The sequence below is a fragment of the Triticum urartu genome, chromosome 4 (genome assembly GCF_003073215.2).
Source record: "Triticum urartu cultivar G1812 chromosome 4, Tu2.1, whole genome shotgun sequence".
NCBI classification, from domain to species: domain Eukaryota; kingdom Viridiplantae; phylum Streptophyta; class Magnoliopsida; order Poales; family Poaceae; genus Triticum; species Triticum urartu.
The window spans coordinates 314,669,331-314,685,509 of record NC_053025.1 but is presented as its reverse complement, the minus strand read 5'-3'; positions in this window follow the sequence as shown (position 1 = coordinate 314,685,509).

The window sequence follows — 16,179 nt, the reverse complement described above, 5'->3', positions numbered from 1 at the left end:
AAAAATCTCTGCATTTTGTGATGCTCATCCACTCTATCTCATCTATAATCTGTTCACAGGGTCAGCAGTCAGTTTGCAGCATGTCTGATCAAAGTGATAGCCAAAACATGTCAGAGCAGCAGGTGCACATGAGTGAGGGAACTAGTCCCTCCAGTTCTTCTGATGAAGGCAGCAGGAGCACTCCTAGCAACTTGCCAAAAGCTGCCACCAGACAGAGGAAGAAGAAAACTTCAGACTCCGAAGATGAAGATTATGTGGCAGAGGAAGAGGCCACTTCAAAGAGAGTTGAGCCAGCTCAAGGCACTAAGCCAGGTCTGAAAATCAAAAGGCCAGCAGGCAGGCAGCCCATGTCAAAGGCAAGAGCCTCAACTAAAAATCCTGAACCCAAAGAGCCAGTTGTTGCTGAGGGAAAGAAGAGGAAGAGAATGTTCTGAGAAAGCTAAAGCCCAAGATCCCAGACCACAACGATGCTCATCCTGTGGCTGAGTACATGAAGCTCAGGAGAGATTCAGGGCTGAGGAAGTGGAGAGAAGCAGATCCATATGCTTCTAGGAGAAGGACTACTGTGGATTACAGGTTTCACACCAAGGAGCAGCAAGATTTCTATGAGACTGTTTTGTTGGACAAGAAGCCAATTGTATGTGATATGAGATGGGTCGACTGGCAGTACATGAAGGACAATGAGGAGCACTATCCTGGAGTGCAAGACAGCTTCACAACTTGTGGGGTAGCTGACTTTGTTGGGCAGAAGCTCACAAAGTGGAATGAGGAACTTATAATGCAGTTCTACTCCACATCACATTTTTATCCAGATGGGAGGATCACATGGATGTCTGAGGGTACGAGGTACCAATCCACAGTTGCTGAGTGGGCACAGATCATTAATGCCCCAGAGGAGCAAGATGATGACTTGGATATCTATGCCAAGAAGAAGATGGACCACAACTCAATGTCCAATATGTACAAGGAGATCCCAAATGAAGCACTTGATACTTTCAAGTTTGGCTCAGTACATTACCTTCTGTCAGGGCTACCGACAATCAATTGGATCTTGAGGCACACCTTATTGCCCAAGTCAGGTGATCACAAGATGATCAAAGGCCATGCTATCAACTTGCTACATGTGTTTGATGTGCCTCAGAAGTTCAAGGTGATGAGCCTCATAGTGGAAACTATCAAAAGGACCGCAGCGGATCAGAAGAGGAGTTGCGGATATGCCCCTCAGATCCAGGAGCTCATTAACTCCAAGATGGGCACGGGCATATACTTATTGGACAAGGAAAATTTGCCCATCCGTCCAGATTTTGAGGACAATGAAGTTTTCATGACTGAGAATGAACCATCGTCTGCACAAGCTTACGCAAAGAAGGAGAAGGCAAGGAAGGAGAAAGCTGCCAAGATGCCAACTCAAGAGGAGGCATCTGAGTATTTCTTGAAGACCAAACAGGAGCAGCTTGGTTACCTCATTGCATCCACCATGCGGATTGAGCAAGGACTAGCCACCCTAACTCAAAACCAGGCGAGCCTAGAGAGAATCATGGAACAAAAGTTCTATGACTTGGATGTCAAGGTAACGGAGATTCAGACTGCAGTGGAGCAGCTCCAAGATGATATGTATGAGAGGAGAGGCAGGACTACCACTCATTCCTTTGCCAGAGTGCCACGAGGTCCGAGGTCGTCTGCCGTGCCAGTTGCTTACACAAGAGCCACCACCTCAGCACCAGCTACAGCCTCAGTTCCACCAGCTCCAGCATCTACTTCAGCTCCAACTCCAGCATCTACTTCAGCGTCTACAGAAGCCTTCGTCCTTGGAGTGATCCGGACTCCACCACCACCTGAAGATCAAGCCTGAGCGTCGATCTAGTGCTATGCATTTTCTAGGAACTTTTTGGTAACTTGTTGCCAAAGGGGGAGAAGATGTATAGATCATAGGCTTCGAGAGAGAGAGTGTTGCTTTTCTCTCTTGCTTTATTTGGTGGTTTTTCAAACTTGTTTGCTTTTGAGTGCTTGAGATACTACGTCATTATTTGTGAGACATTGATGATCATGTGTTTGATCATAAGCTACACTTAATGCTTGCTTAATGCTATTATCCTATCTATCTTATGTGATCATTCATTATTCTTGGTGATGAGTGCATGTATTTAATTCTTATCATTTTAAGCGCTCCACCAAGATGTATGTGACATGGAAGAGTAACCCATGACTCTAACTCCTTATGCATTTGCAGTCCAAAGCAAATTTTAAATATGCACAAATTTAGGGGGAGCTCTTACTTATCACATACTTCTCAAAGCGACGATATATTTCATACTTATTATCATTTGTCGAAGCTTTGATCTATATGTTGTCATCAATTACCAAAAAGGGGGAGATTGAAAGTGCAACTATCCCTAGGTGGTTTTGGTAATTCATAACAACATATAGCTCATTGAGCTAATGCTATTCCAAGATGATTATTTCAGGAAAGCTCAATGATTGGCATGGCATGGATGTGAAAGTGGAACCCTCAAAATGCTAAGGAAAAAGGATTGGCTCAAGCTCAAAAGCTCAAGACTCTTCATTTTATATTTTAGTGATCCAAGATCACATTGAGTCTTTAGGAAAAGCCAATACTATCAAGGAGGGATGAGGTGTTGCTTAATGAGCCTCTTGCTTCATGTGCTTAGTGATATGCTCCAAAAACCCTCAACTACTTTCCCATATCCACATTTGACCTAAACCCTAAGCCAAACTCGGTCCTACCGATTCTTCCTATCCGGCGCCACCGAGTTTCACTTGTCTTTAGCCACTGCCAAACCCTAGCAATTCGGTTCTACCGATAGGGATCTCGGTCTCACCGAGATGGGATTGCAAACTCTCTGTTTCCCTTTCATAACTTTTCGGTCTCACCGAAAGAGCGAATCGGTCCCACCGAGATTGCAATGTAAATTCAGTGTTCCCCTTTGTAACTTTTCGGTCTCACCGAAAGAGCAAATCGGTCCCACCGAGTTTGCCTGACCAACTCTCTGGTTAGCTAATCACCAAATTCGGTCCCACCGAGTTTGTGTAATCGGTCTCACCGAGATTACGTTATGCCCAAACCCTAACCATATCGGTCCTACCGAGTTGCATGTCAGTCCCACCGAAAATCTCTAACGGTCACTAGGTTTACATTTTCGGTCCGACCGAGTTTGTTGATTCGGTCCCACCAAGATTGGAAAACTGTGTGTAACGGTTGGATTTTGTGTGGAGGCTATATATACCCCTCCACCTCCTCCTCATTCGGTGAGAGAGCCATCAGAACACATACACCATTCCAACTCATATGTTCTGAGAGAGAATCACCTACTCATGTGTTGAGACCAAGACATTCCATTCCTACCATATGAATCTTGATCTCTAGCCTTCCCAAGTTGCTTTCCACTCAAATCTTCTTTCCACCAAATCCAAATCCTATGAGAGAGAGTTGAGTGTTGGGGAGACTATCATTTGAAGCACAAGAGCAAGGAGTTCATTACCTACACACCATTTGTTACTTCTTGGAGAGTGGTGTCTCCTAGATTGGCTAGGTGTCACTTGGGAGCCTCCGACAAGATTGTGGAGTTGAACCAAGGAGTTTGTAAGGGCAAGGAGATCGCCTACTTCGTGAAGATCTACCGCTAGTGAGGCAAGTCCTGTGTGGGCGATGGCCATGGTGGGATAGACAAGGTTGCTTCTTCGTGGACCCTTTGTGGGTGGTTGCTTCTTCGTGGACCCTTCGTGGGTGGAGCCCTGTGTGGACTCATGCAACCGTTACCCTTTGTGGGTGGAGCCCTATGTGGATTCTCGCAACCATTACCCTTTGTGGGTTGAAGTCTCCATCAACGTGGATGTAGGATAGCACCACCTATCCGAACCACGGGAAAAACATCCGTGTCTCCAATTGCGTTTGAATTCTTCAAACCCTTCCCTTTACATTCTTGCAAGTTGCATGCTTTACTTTCCGCTGCCAATATACTCTTTGCATGCTTGCTTGAATTATGTGATGATTGCTTGACTTGTCCTAAAATAGCTAAAATCTGCCAAGAACTAAAATTGGGAAAAAGGTTAAGTTTTTATTTGGTCAAGTAGTCTAATCACCCCCCTCTAGACATACTTTCGATCCTTCACCAGGGCCTCATCGTCCAGCTTGGCCTTGCTCGCCCCCAACTCCTGCTCTAGCGCGCCTAGGCGGTCGCGGCGTTTCTTGAGTTTGACCTCCCTCTCCCTGAGAGCCGCCTCGCGAGCCTTCACGCCTTCTTCCTGCTCTTGGCGAAGGCGGACCTCGTTCGCAAGCTGGTCCCGCAAACCTTGCAATTCGCCCTCCAGCGCCTTGCAACGGCCACGGACATCGACCACCTCCCCCAGGGCTGCATCACGGGCAGCCTTCGCCTCAAGGATGGCCTGCTTCTCCTCGTCGCATGCCGTCGAGGCCTGGACCAGCGCCGCCCGAATCGAAGCGTCGGAGCGTACCCATCCTGAAGCCAGCTCCAAGTGCCCGGCCACCAAGAAGATCCTGACGCAGTCGGTCCAGCTCAGCAACAGCACGATCCAGAACGGCAGAAGGAGTCGGAGAGACAGCAGCCGGTGGAGTAGGAGGAGAAGACGGCAGCGCGGCCACAGCATCCTGATGCGGAGTCTGCCGCGCCCCGACAGCCGAAGTGGCGGCGGCAGGCAAGAGCACCTCGGGAGCCACTTGGGCCATGGGGGCTGAGCTCGCCCCAGCCGGCTCAGCCAGGGCTCACGAGGATGATCGGGCAGGAGAAGCTTGTGCGCCGCGGTCACCCTCCTTCACGGGCAGAAGCGCTGCCACGGATGGAACCTCGGGAGCTCCCTTCGGCTTCTTTGCGGCGGGCGCCAGCCTATCCAAAAGATGCGGACGTCAAGCTTCAGAAGCAGAGCAAGAGATAAAGACAAGAATCGAACACTTACGGGTCGTCGCCAGTGAGCTCAAGCGGCCTCCGGCCAAATTTGAAGCCTGAAAGCCGGCTGGAAGGGTCAACCTCGGGAAGCTTGGAGGCGGAAGGCGCATCTGCGCTCCGCCCCGGGGCCGGGGCAGACCCGCGGGAGATCAGCCCGGTCCCGTCCTTAGGGATCGGGGGTGAGCTCCCGCCGTCCTGCTCGTCGTTGTCCTCGTCGTCGTCTTCGTCGTCATCCTCGTCGCCATCGCTCGGAGAGAGGCGGAGAACGCGGGACCGGTGCCGAGGGAGGGGAGCCCGCGACTCTCCATCAGTCACCTCGGAGTCAGGCCCTTTTCCCCGCTCCCCTCCTTCCTCCTCTTCGCTGGAGTCGTCGGAGGGCACGTCCACCGGTCCCTCGGGAGTTTCCACGGGCATGGGCCCATCCCCGTTGAAGACGGGCATGGACTTCACTACTTGCTCCCAGTCGTCGCGGAGGAACAAGGGCGTAGGAGCGCCCGCCAACCTCGCCACATCGCCCCCGACCAGAGATTGGAGGACAGCAGCCAGATCTCCATCGGCTAAGGCCGCGGGGCTCGGACGGGGCCTCCACATCGGAAGTGAGTACTGCCGGAGCGGAGCCAGCTGGTGCTCCAGGAATTCCCTCAGCAGTGACACGTCGGTCAGCTTCGCCGCCGCTGTATTGGCCGGCCTCAGATCCGCGTCCATCTTCTCCAACATCAGCTTCGCGCGGGGGTCCGTGAGCTCCGCTCGACCCCAATCGCTGGAGCTCGTGGGCTGCTCCCTCGGCAAGATCAGCCGAGGGTGGATGCGCCCAGCATCCACCAAGACCCACTTGCTCCTGAAGCCCTCAATCCTTTTCCCGGGGTTCGAAATGGCAATGTCACCATCGTACGCGACGAAGCTCGCGCACGCGGAAGCAGTACCACGAGAGGTCCGGAGGTAGAAGTAGTGGTGCAGCAAGGCCACTGAGGGCTGCACCCCTACGTGAGCCTCGCAGTAATAGGCGAAGATTGCCAGGAGAAGGACGGAGTTGGGGTGGAGATGCAGGGCTTGTAGCTTATAGTGGCGGAGGACAGAGAAGAAGAACTCAGAGAAGGGAGGCACCAGGCCAGCAGCAATGGCACTTACAAAGAGCGGATAGAAGGTGCTCCCTTGACCCTCAGGGGTGGCGGAGCCGGCTTTAAACACCCTCGCCCCATTGATGCCCCGCGCCGTCGCCATCCGGCGCAACCGGGCGAGGCTCGCCTCCGACACGTTCGGCGGGTCCAGGGCAGACGAGTACCAAGCCACGGCCGGGGGCTGACGAGGCGCCATGGCTTCCTAGGTCACACGGTCGGAGTGGATCTGGAAATTTTGGAGGAAGGAAGGAGAGGCGCAAGAAAGGGGATCTGAGCAGCAACCGGGGAAAGAAAGAAGCAAAGCCTAGGTGGACGCCGCTCCTTTATCAACTCGAGCGGTTGCAAGGGCGCCCACATCCAACCAACCGTCACGCGGTGCCCAAGGCCGCAGGCTGTTAGGGCCCACGGCGCTTCGCTCTTGCCCTTCCGCCTCCCTGCACGGCCAAGTCCGGGCGCGCCTTGGCCCCGGGGGCTACTGTCGGCGTTCTGGGAATGGGGGTCCCCAGACTTGCTTGCCTGCGGCCTGCGGCGTGGCTCAAAGGGGGGCCCAGCGCGGCCCATCTTCACCAACACGAACCCAAGACCCTCGCGAGGGGCCAAGCCTCGCGGGGCGGACGACGCGGAGCTTCCTCAGGCACGGCCTCGTCAGGCTGGCTCACGAGGAGGCGGAGAGATCAAGGCGGGGTACCTCATGAGGTGCCCGTGACGCAAGCCATGACGATCGGGGCGCCAGGCGGGTGCCAGCCCGCGCAGTGTCCTCCCTTCCTCTTTGGTGCAAAGGGGGCAAGCGCAACCGCAGAGTACCGAGGCATCAGGCAAAGGTTGCCATTTCGGTGCAACGAGACCAAGACCAGGAGGACTACGAGGCGGAGGTCACCGTGGAGCCCAAGACGGCGTCATCACCAGAGCTTTGCGCAGGCGAAGACTACTTTTGTCAGGATAGTTGATACTAGCTGTCCCCCTTCAAATTAGCCCGCCATTGTTGGCTCGCTTCCCGCTCGATATTTGGGAAGAGGACCAGGGCCTATAAATAGGACCAGCCACCCACGGAGCCAAGGGGGCGAAAGAGGGAGCGAGCCGGAGGAATCGAAGGATAGAGATCACAGAGGCAGAGAGAGAGACAGGGCGGAAAAGAGAGCTGAGCCGGAGGGTTGGAAGGATAGAGAAGATCGGAAAGAGAGAGAGGGAAAGGTGACTGAGCTCGTCCTAGTAGTTCATCACCCCAGCCAAGAACAGACCCTCGCGAGGCTGTTCTTCCTTGTATTGTTCATCATCATCAGCCCAAGAGGCAATCCACCACACCACACACTGGAGTAGGGTATTACACCACAACGGTGGCCCGAACCAGTATAAACCCTGTGTCTCTTGTGTTGTTCTTTCCTTAGTTTAGATCTTTGCAAGGTGGAGGGGTGCAGGTAGGTAGGAGGCGAAATCTCCGCGCGCACCCCAGTGTTCGAACCTCAAGGGTCTGCCGGAACCCGAAATCCGACACTAGTAATCAGATTTTTATACCTCAGTGTGTCTTGTATATATGTTGTTAGAAAATGAAGCTATTGCTTCCTATCGACCATGCTTCCTCTATAGTTTGTTGCATATGATTTCTACAGTCAGATTTTTATACCTCAGTGTGTCTTCTATATATGACTTACGAAATGAAGCTATTGCTTCCTATCAACCATGCTTCCTCTAGTTTATTGCACATGATTCTATGGTAAGGATTTTTTTGCTTCATCCATTGTAGTGTGTGCTACTTTTATTATACAAACATTTTGCTTCAACGATTATTAGATACTACTGTAAGATTCAATCGCTAGTACTGTCTGCTTCAACCATTGGTAGTGTTGCTTCTGTTTTCACATTTTATTATACAATGATTTTTTACTTTTTTAGTGAATTTTGTATGAGCTATTAAATTGTATGATTCCTTCTTTCTCACCTTTTGCTTCAATTGTATAGATTCCGAATGAGATCATGTAATGTACTGAGGGCGAGATCAACAAGGCACTGCCCTAAGGTTTTGTTCGCAGCATGTACTACGTAGAGAGCTCGTGACACACGCAGATATTGTCATGATCAGATTGTCCAGCGCCCGCCACTATGTCGACTAATATGAAATGAAAATAGTGTTGTAATAGTCATTTTACTGTAGCAAAATAGGTTTGTAAATATTTGTTTAGAATGGATTAATCTGTTTAAATGATACATCATTCTTGTTGTGCTTCTGAATGATCTCTTTGAGAAGCAAAATTTTCATTATACAAAAAGATCGTTCCATTTGTGCAAAAATTACCATTTGGCTGGAAGCAATTTTATAATCGATTGAAGCAAGAGATAGGTTCTGTTGAAACAAGTGGAAATATTTTTTATATTTGATGAAAACAAACTCTCTTTGATGAAAAAAAGATAGCAATGCTTCCAACACAATGTATTCTATTACGATTGACAGAACATTAGTGTATTCGCAAAAAAAGAGAAGCAAATATTAGTGCATGGAGGATACTCACTGTCATATATCATCCCTTGAAGCATTCAATTGACGTGGGACAGAGAGTACTAAAAGAAAGACGTGGGACAGAGAGGTCAGCGGTGAGGGCATACCCATGCTACGGAGGATCGACGCATGTAACTGGAAGCACGTAATTAGTGGAAAGAAGCACGTAATTTGGGGAGGAAATAAACAACTCACCGGCATGCCTTCCTACTAGATCGGACGGGTAGCATGGTTTCAATCCTACGCCTACCGATTGGTCTGATAGGTAGCAACAAATCAGTAGTATGATTCCTAGTGCCCCCGTAACATATAGGTAGATATTGTATCATCTTAAATGTGATGCTAATTTGTGTCATGCATGACAATAAATATGATAGATGGTACTATACTCTATGTATTATACTAGGCGTTATAATTAATTTAAGGTAGTATCATACACTACTATCATATATATATGCATGATACTAGTATATGACACTCTCCACTATGAGTAGCCTAAGTATATATAGCCTAACTAAAACACCCACATGTAGTTGTAGTAGGGTTTTTGACTTTAATTAATTATATGCACTAAAATGCAATGCAAGGTAAGTGCAAAGAATGACTTAAACATAGCAGCCGACCCGAAATGGGCCAGAACGATGTAGCTAGTAACTGGCGATTTGTTTTCCGAAGTGCCGCATCTCATTTTGGGAACTACGATCCTTCTTGTGAGATGCTCCGGTATGGAAGGTGCGAGCACCAAAACTTGTGCCAAACTTTACCAATTTTTTCCATGCGGTCGTGAGAGCACGCGACACTGGCATAATGCTTTTCGTCATTTCCTAGACTCTATATGCATTTCCTGAAATTAAATTACCAACAAGGCCTATGCCTCTGGCTGCACCCTGCGGCCAAACTGTTTGAAGTTTTTTTTCCCGTTTCTCGCACAATGAATGAAAACTCGCAAAGCGACACACAAATGATCTTGCTAACATGCACGTGTAGTTGCGACTATATATATGTAAATAAAAACAAGATCTTTTTTTTTCATATTCAAAGTTTGAGATTGCTAGCGAGGCCTGCCGCCTGGTAATATGTACCAGAAAATCAAACCATAGGGTACAATCGTGATTTGTTACCGTTGAAAAAAATTGGAGGCAAAACGATGAACTCACGTTTTCATTCGAACAAAAATATGATGTTAGGTAATGTAAATGTTTTCAAATAGCACACGGTTCACTCACGAAAACCGTGTGTCCACTAAACCATGGCCGATGCCCCCTCTCCTCTGCCATGCACGCGATCTGAGTCGTGCGTTCTGATTGGCCAGAACCAAAACCCCACGGATTGTACGTCTGCACCATTGCATTCTCCTTGATCGAACGACGGTCCTCGTCCCTTTTGACAACACATGTAAATGTTTTCAAATAGCCCCTCCCAAAAAATGTTTTCAAATAGAACACAGTTCACTCATGAAAGCCATGTGCCTAAGAAACAATGGTCGATGCCCCCTTTGCTGCGCCCGTGATTTGAGTCATGCGTTCTGATTGGCCAGAACCCAAACCCCATGGATCGTACGTCTGCACCGTTGGATGCTCCCAGATCGAATGGCAATCCTCATCCCTTTCGACAGGAAATGCAGTCCGGCTAGGAATTGATTTATATGCCAAAAAATGTCTTACATATAGCACACGAGACCTGAAATGCGCCAACAAATCAAAGAGAGAATTCCTTATTTAACACCGTGTCTAAAATTTATGCCCTATTTGACATTGACAAATAATTTGTTCCCTATCTAACAAGGAGTCTAAATTTTATGCCTTTTATAACACTTATGTCCATTTTAAGCCTAAATGACACCTGAAATGACCGTTTTGCCCTCATGTGGTATGTTTGTGTGCGCGTGCCTATGATGTTGCGTCTGTTTGTGTGCGCGTATGTATGTGCTACTGCTGCATATGTGTGTGTGTGTGTGCAGGCGCGCGTGTGCTGCTGTGTGTGAGTTTGCTACTGCGTGTGTATGTGCATGCTGTTGTGTGCATGCGTGGTGCGTGCAGTGGCGGAGGCAGGAATATTTTTCTGGTGTGGCGGAGTTTATGAAGGAGAAAATCATGTATGATATAATTTTGAAAGAGCTTACTACAATACTGGATGTATATTACTTCGCTGTGTGTGTTGCTGCGTGTGTGTGTGTTGTTGATGCGTGCGTGTGTGCTGCTACCTATGAGTGTGTTGTGTGTGTGTGTGTGCTGTGTGTGTGCGTGCTGCTGTGTGTGTGTTGTGTGTGCTACTGCCCTCGCGCTGATGTTGTGTGCGTGTGTTATTGCCCCACACACACACATACCACATGAGGGGCAAAAGGATCTTTTCAGTTGTCATTTAGGCTCAAAATAGACGAAAGTGTTATAAAAGGCATAAAATTTAGACTCGTTGTTACATAAGGAAGAAAAAGTTTTTTAGTGTCAAATAAGGAAACAAAATTTAAGATAGTGTTAAGTAAGGAATTGTTTCCAAATCAAACCCATGGTATAATTGTGATTACTTTACGAGGGAAAAATTTAGAGGCGAAACGATGAACTCACGTCTTCATTTCAAAATTTGTACGTCTTCATTTCAAATGAAATTATTCTGTTCGTGCATAGGAGTGCTTAGAGGCAACCGTTTGCATAGGCTTTTCCGCGCAGGCGGCGACCGGCGATATTTTTCACCCTTTTCACCTAGGCCGCCAACACCCCCCACTGTCCGCCCGCGTTTCACTCAACTAGTCCACCCAATCTCCATCTCCAGCATCCCCTCCCCCAGATCCACAGTAGAACCCTCTCTGGTGCTGCCGTGCTCACCCCGGCCGTGTGCCCGCTCTTCGGCATCAAGCCTACCTCCACTGCCATTCCCAACACGCAGCGGCCCGCGCCTCTCCGTCTTCGTTTGCTCGCCAGCCACCCTCGAGCATATCGATCTTGTAACCCTCGCCTCTCTCGTGGTCCGGTCGGGTTTGCATTTAGAAGCCTGTTAGTTATTGCTTTCCATCATGGTGAGGCATATTTCCTCACAACCCCGCTTCCAATTTCATTCCATATGTTCCCAAATTGGCTATAAAATAACGGATAGCATATATATGTTCATTATCTACCTTCCTTACTACATATAAGCGGTATTTGTTCCAATAAGTTACTGCCTATTTATAGACTGCGGGCGCCCGAGTCACACAAACTTAACAAATTAGCCATACATTTTCTAAATTATTGCATGCCATGTTTAGAAAGCTTGATACCAAGTTGTTAGTTTTATGCTTCTCATCCTTTCCTGAGTTTCGCATGTGTTCTCTGTAGATACCGAGTAGCAGCGACATCACTCATGCTTCGGGCGATGTATCTTCATATGATTCGGACAACCCTAGGTCTTTAGCAGATTGCGAGGGATCAAGTAATATTGAACGGGATAGAGCTGCAATAATTACCCTTCCGGCCAGGACACGGAGGAACGCTCCAAGGAAGCCCACACACCAGCCTAAAGGTGTATATGAAGTAACCATGATTGATTTAACATCTTGGGCTCCAACTAAACTAGATAAAGAACGCACGGGGTTTAGGAGTGTGTGTGGATTTGTTGGCAGGGCAAGGCTCAACATTAATCTGCCGGGGTTTTGGAAGGTTGACACAGAAACACGGTGAAGGATAGTCCGGGAGATCATGGATCACTCCAACATTCCAGATCAGTGGAGAATGTAGGTGGAACACGCTGCACTGAAGAAGGCTAGGGATGCTTGGAGAAACTTGAAGCATGTGCTGTACAAGAAGTACTTGAGTGGAGGCAAGGACCCTATCCCCGCATACCCCCAAATTACAAAGGCAGAATGGGCAGAGTTCAAAAGGGTCAGGGAAACTAAAGAGTTTGCTGAGAAGAGTGAGGGAGTCCTAGATTAGGGGGTCCTCGGACATCCGGACTATATACTTTGGCCGGACTGTTGGACTATGAAGATACCAGATTGAAGACTTCGTCTCGTGTCCGAGTGGGACTCTCCTTTGCGTGGAAGGCAAGCTTGGCAATTCGGATATGTAGATCTCCTCCCTTATAACTGACTCTGTGTAACCCTAGCCCCCTCCGGTGTCTATATAAACCGGAGGGTTTAGTCCGTAGGACAACAACAATCAGAATCGTAGGCTAGCTTCTAGGGTTTAGCCTCTATGATCTCGTGGTAGATCAACTCTTGTAATACTCATATCATCAAGATCAATCAAGCAGGACATAGGGTATTACCTCCATCGAGAGGGCCCGAACCTGGGTAAACATTGTGTCCCCTACCTCCTGTTAACATCCGCCTTAGACGCACAGTTCGGGACCCCCTACCTGAGATCCGCCGGTTTTGACACCGATATTGGTGCTTTCATTGAGAGTTCCACTGTGTCGTCACCATAAGGCTTGATGGCTCCTTCGATCATCGGCAACGATGCCATCTAGGGTGAGGTTTCCCCCCAGACAGATCTTCGTATTCGGCGGCTTTGTACTGCGGGCCAACTCGCTTGGCCATCTGGAGCAGATCAAGAGCTACACCCCCGGCCATCAGGTCAAGTTTGGAAGCTTAAACTACACTGCCGACATTCGCGGAGACTTGATCTTCGACAGATTCGAGCCCATGTCAGGTGCGCCACACAGTCTCGACAAGCATGACTTAGCTCTGCTGTCGGACGGTGTTCGGGAGATCACACCTGTGGCTACTCCGGCCTTCGATCCGGAGTAGATCATGCCGTCCGAGGACGTGTGGATAGACCCCGCCACAGAGGCCGCACACTCAACGACGATAGAGCCGAATACTGGCTTCACCCCCTATGAGACCTATGTTGCCGGACCCTTGGATTCATCCCTGGCCACAGGCTCTGAACCGCCTGCGTCCGTGCCTATCGAATCTGATTGGGCACCTATCATGGAGTTCACCTCCGGGATATCTTTCAGCACTCGCCCTTGGCGACTTGCTAGATTCATTGAAATCTCTCTCCTTGTCAGTAGACCCTCGCCCGAACTATGTCCGGCTTGAGTGGGAAGTGGACGACGAAGAAATTCATTCCCCACCCACCACCCACTTAATAGCTACCGTCGATGACTTAACCGACATGCTTATTTTCGGCTCCGAAGACATCGACGGTATGGACGACGATGCAGGAGAGGAACATGAACCACCGCCCACAAGGCGCTGGATGACCACTTCATCACACGATATATACATGGTGGATACACCCAAAGAAAACAATGACAAGGAACAGAGGGATGCATTGGAGGGTAATCCCCTCGAGAAGCAGCCAAAGTGACGACGTAGGCACCGCTCAAAATCCCACATCGGCAAAAACAGCGATAACAGCACAGAAAAGAATAATACCCCGGACGACTCCAAAGCAAACGACGGCCACATGGACCTAGTGATAGAGCAGGATGAACCAGCGGACACCGAACGTAGTACGGGACCGTTGCCCGATCACAGCGACGCTGAGGGCAAAGCTCACCGACATGTCTCCGGAGAGGAGAATAGTCTGGACGACGATGCACACATCATCCCGGAAAGGCACTTGGAGCAAGAGAACCTCCATAGAAGGCTTATTGCCACCGCGAGGAGTTTAAAGAAGCAGAAGCAAAGGCTTAAAGCCACACAAAATACACTCAACAGTAGATGGAACAAAGTGCTCGACACTGAAGAAAAGCACGGTGGCAGTTGCCACACAAAGAGCTATCCAAAGCGCAAGCTGTTGCCCGAATTCGATGATGAGGCATTAGAGCCTACACAGCCAAAAAATAAAATGGCCGATCAGCCGGATCGACCACCCCGTGGCCACGATAGGGCGGCTAACGATATCGAACATAAGTCGGTGCACAATTTACGTGAGGACTTGCACCAAAAAGCCGGTCTGACCAGATCCATCTACGGATCTAGGAAGCATGCTGCGGCACAGAATCAAAACAAAGCACTACAACCGTCAGAACGCCATGGCACATCCAAACACAGGGGTGCCGCACACCTCCTATGCTTCACTGATGAGGTGCTGGATCATGAATTTCCCAAAGGATTCAAACCCGTAAACATAGAGGCATACGATGGAACGAGAGACCCTGGGGTATGGATTGAGGACTTTATCCTTCATATCCACATGGCTCGCGGAGATGATCTCCACGCCATCAAATACTTACCCCTCAAGTTGAAAGGACCAGCTCGGCACTGGCTGAAGAGCCTCCCCGAAAACCCAATTGGAAGTTGGAAGAGCTCGAAGATGCTTTTAGGGCTAATTTTCAAGGGACCTATGTCCGACCTCCGAATGCAAACGACCTCAGTCATATAATTCAACAGCCCGGAGAGTCAGCCTGAAAGCTTTGGAACATATTCCTCACTAAGAAGAATCAAATTGTCGACTGCTCGGACACCGAAGCCTTAGCGGCTTTCAAACACAGTGTCTGGGATGAATGGCTCGCCAGACACCTCGGCCAGGAGAAACCGAGGACAATGGCAGCCCTAACAAACCTTATGACCCGCTTTTGCACGGGCGCAGATAGTTGGCTGGCCCGTAGCGGCACCAGCGACCCAGACACATCCGAAGTTAGGGATGGCAATGGAAAACCACGACGCAATAAAATCAAGTGTCATAACAAGGAAGACAGCCCAGACAACACGGCAGTAAACGCCGGATTCAGGAGCACTCGACCCGGTTAACAGAAAAAGGCATTTAAAGGCAGCAGAGATGGACCGTCCAGCCTAAACAAGATTCTAGACAGATTATGTCAGATTCATGGCACCTCCGACAAACCGGTAGACCACACCAACAGGGAATGCTGGGTCTTTAAGCAGGCCGGCAGGCTAAACGCCGACCACAGGGGGAGGGAGACGCCAAGCGAAGAAGAGGATGAGCCTCGTCAACCAAACACTGGGGAACAGAAAAAATTCCCACCAGAGGTCAAAACAGTGAACATGATTCACGTAACGAAGAGGAGGAGCAAACACGCACTCCGAGAAACATGCGCCATAGAGCCCGTCACCCCCAAGTTCAACCCCTGGTCGGCCTACCCGATCACCTTTGATCGTAGGGATCACCCAACTAGTATCCGGCACGGAGGATCGGGCGCCTTGGTACTAGACCCAATAATTTACGGATACCATCTCACCGGAGTCCTTATGGACGACGGCAGTAGTCTTAATCTGATATATCAGGACACAGTCCGCAAAATGGGGATAGACCCGACAAGAATCAGCCAAAGGAATACTACCTTTAAAGGAGTAATACCAGGCTCAGAGGCCCGCTGCATGGGCTCTCTCATACTAGAGGTTGTATTCGGTTCTCCTGACAACTTCCGAAGTGAAAGGTTAACCTTCGACATCGCTCCATTCCGAAGCGGCTATCAAGCGCTACTCGGAAGAACGGCCTTCGCTCGTTTTAATGCAATACCGCATTACGCTTACCTTAAGCTTTGATGCCCGGTCCACGTGGCATCATCACAGTAAGCGGAAACATAGAACGTTCCTTACGCGGAAGAACATGCGGCGGCTTTAGTAGCCGAATACTGAACGCCCTCTCCAACCAGAATAAATGATCGGTCGTCAAGACTGCGGACACGGCAAGACAAGTCCGGCAAATCACTAGCTGTAACAGTTCAGATAAACTTAAAACTGGGTTGATGGATATACCCCTAT